At 33.6% G+C, this 3,013-nt stretch overlaps 1 pseudogene; it reads right to left on the reverse strand.

Annotated features, from left to right (window-relative positions):
• Positions 1-1,637: 1,637 nt before the first annotated feature.
• LOC138152288 (dTDP-D-glucose 4,6-dehydratase-like) lies at positions 1,638-2,714 on the reverse strand (annotated as a pseudogene).
• Between the last annotated feature and the right edge of the window lie 299 nt (positions 2,715-3,013).

The raw sequence follows: 3,013 nt of genomic DNA on the forward strand, positions 1-3,013 counted from the left end.
TTTCAAATGTTTTATTAACTTCTGATTTACATCATTCATTTCTGCAAGATTTTGAGTTACAAATTTTCTCCCCATTTTTCCCCTACCCACCACCCCAAAATAGCAGTCCCACAGGATATCCCCTCCTCCAATCTGCTCTCTCCCATATTTTCTCCCATACCCCTTTCAAATTTTAAAGTGGATCTCTATGCCCCAGTGACTGTATATCTCATTTCCCAATTACATGTAAAATAGTATTAATAATAGTACATATATATATATATACATATACATATACATATATATATATATATTTGATTTTAAAACTTTGAATTCCAGATTTGTTCTCTTCCTCCCTTGTCACCCACCCTTACTGGGAAGATTAGCATTTTTTTAAGTGTCAAAAATGCTTTAATAGAAAATGGTTTATGTGGACGTAAACTTTATGTTAAAAATCCAAATAATGTTTGCCCTCTTAATAAACTAATTTTGCTAATTAGAAGAATTAATGTTAATCTTGACAGCAAAACATCTGAATTTAATGGAATAAATGTAATTTTTAAAATGAAAAACAAATTTTGGTTTCTTAAAAAAAGAACACTTTTAAAAAAGTATTTTTATTTCAATTATATGTACAAAGTATGCTCCAAAAATATTTGTTGAATGAATGTTTTAAGTTTCCAGCATTATTTAACCTAAATTGGTCAAGTTAAGCATTTTTGGTCATGATTATAGATAAAATAAATATAAAATAGAATTAAATAGCATCAATGTCTCATTAGAAACATTAATATGCCATAATTTCATAAATTGAAAATAAGAACTAGATTTGCAGTACATTTTCTCTCTAACTTTAGATGATTTTGCAGTTAAAATAACTAATTTAGAAACTTTAAAATCTTTTATTCCTATTTTTAAAAATACATTCTTTAGAAGTTTTTAAATTGCACAGTTAACTTTTTTGAACTAAATCAATTATTAAAAATCAAGTACCATAATTTAAAAGTGCTTGAAATATTTTCCTCTTGTTCCAACTTTATTGTGTTTTTGTATAGACAGGTATTTTTTTAAATTTTATGGCAAATTATTTATGGAATTTCAAGCTTTAAGTGGAATAAAAACTAACACTGTATTGCCTTAAGATTCAAATTTATAACAATCCCTAGCAAGTGGAAGTACATCTGTAGCATATTCACTATGAAAGAGCAAAGAAAAGGCCTGCAAGTGATGCCTTCCCTACTGCCATGATTGATTTCTGGGCCAGTGGACCACTTGTGAAACAGATCTTTAGTTAATGGGACTTTCAAAGCAAGGGATGGACTCTTTCCTTATAGATACATTTGTAAGTTGTGCTTCTCTACATTTCATTCATCTTATTTCCTACTGTTTTTCCTATTGTGCAGAAAAGTAACATCATCCTTTGAGAATACAGTTGACAGTAGAACAAAATTCCACCAAGCCAGACCCAGCACTCTATCTATTGTGCCACTTAACTGCATAATGAGATTCTTCCATGAAATGACAATACCTATTATTTATATCATAATTTTGCCTTTGAGATTTTGTGCATAAACACCTGAATCTACTTACAAGAGGAAAGAAGATTCTGTTTAGTAACTTAATTTCATATCAAGTATCTATGAGGTAGAATGATTTTCTTCTTTTCTCTCCCATGTTTCTTATTGTAAAAAATTTATTCCACAGGAAAGCGCTCCAAAGCTTTTTCTGCATTTTTCCAGTTGTGAAAATTCTCTTTGTACCATTCAATTGTTTTCTTTATTCCTTCTTTCCAGGTAACTTTAGGTCTCCATCCTAACCCATGCATGTTTTCTGATTTCATAGGATATCTCATGTCATTGGAAGGTCTATCATCAACATAATCAACCCAGTTTTCCATTTCAGACTCTGAACTCATCTCTTTGATTAATTGCATCAATTCTTTGGCAAGTTGTGCAATCGAAGTCTCAAAATTGGTTCCTATATTATAAATTTCACCTGGTTTCCCTTTATTTAGAACAGTGAGAAAAGCTTCTACTACATCAGCAGCATAAAGGAAATTTCTTTTTTGGAGTCCTGAACCATGAATGCAACATTTTCTGTTGTGTTGCAATAAAGATATAAATTTTGGAATCACCTTTTCTGGATATTGATGTGGTCCATAAACATTACTGCTCCTTGTGATAACAACTGGAAACTTATACTGTTCCCAGTAAGACTGTACAAAACATTCTGCAGCTGCTTTAGATGAAGCATAAGGATTTGTAGGTTGTTTTGGTGAAGACTTATCAAATTCCTTATCAAGGCTACCTCCATATACTTCATCAGTGCTCACATAAATGAATTTCTCTACTCTAGCTTCATAAGCAGCACTCACGAAAACATGGGTACCATAAACATTGACATAGGTAAACTCCAAGGCATGGACAAATGGAAGATCTACGTGTGTTTGAGCTGCAAAATATAGTACTATATCTACCTTCTCAGTTTCAAAAAGCAGTTTTATGAAGTGAGGTTCACAAATGTCACCCTGTATAAACTTGTAGTTTTGTTTGTTAGAAATGGTTTCAAGGTTCTTCAGGCTCACACAGTAGTACAGCTTGTCAAGATTTATGATCATATAGTCTGGATAATCTTCTACTAGAGAGACTATCACGTATGATGCAATGAAGCCAGCACGACCCTTTAGTGAAGCCGCTTGGTGGCCCAGGGGCTTCTCAACCAGTGACAGCAGACATCTCTGACTCAGCTTTGCCTGGGGGCCTGACGGGAACTACCATACTGCCGAAAATAAGCATTTCAGTATAGGTTGTACATGTGTGGCTAATGCAAAACAATAACATAGTAGATATATTGTAAAAGACTGAATATATTTCCCTCCCACCTATCACACCTCCCACTTGTTCTATTCTCTACTTTGATCCTGTCCCTTTTCAAAAGTGGGTGTTTCCAACTTCCCTCTGCCCCAGCCTGCCCTCCCTTCCATCATCCCCCCTCTCATCCCCTTTCCTCCTACTCTCCTGTAGGGTGAGATATC

This window comes from Petaurus breviceps, unplaced genomic scaffold (assembly GCF_028583685.1).
Source record: "Petaurus breviceps papuanus isolate PSGF00001 unplaced genomic scaffold, PetGlider_PUasm1.0 90925, whole genome shotgun sequence".
Taxonomy (NCBI): Eukaryota; Metazoa; Chordata; class Mammalia; order Diprotodontia; family Petauridae; genus Petaurus; species Petaurus breviceps.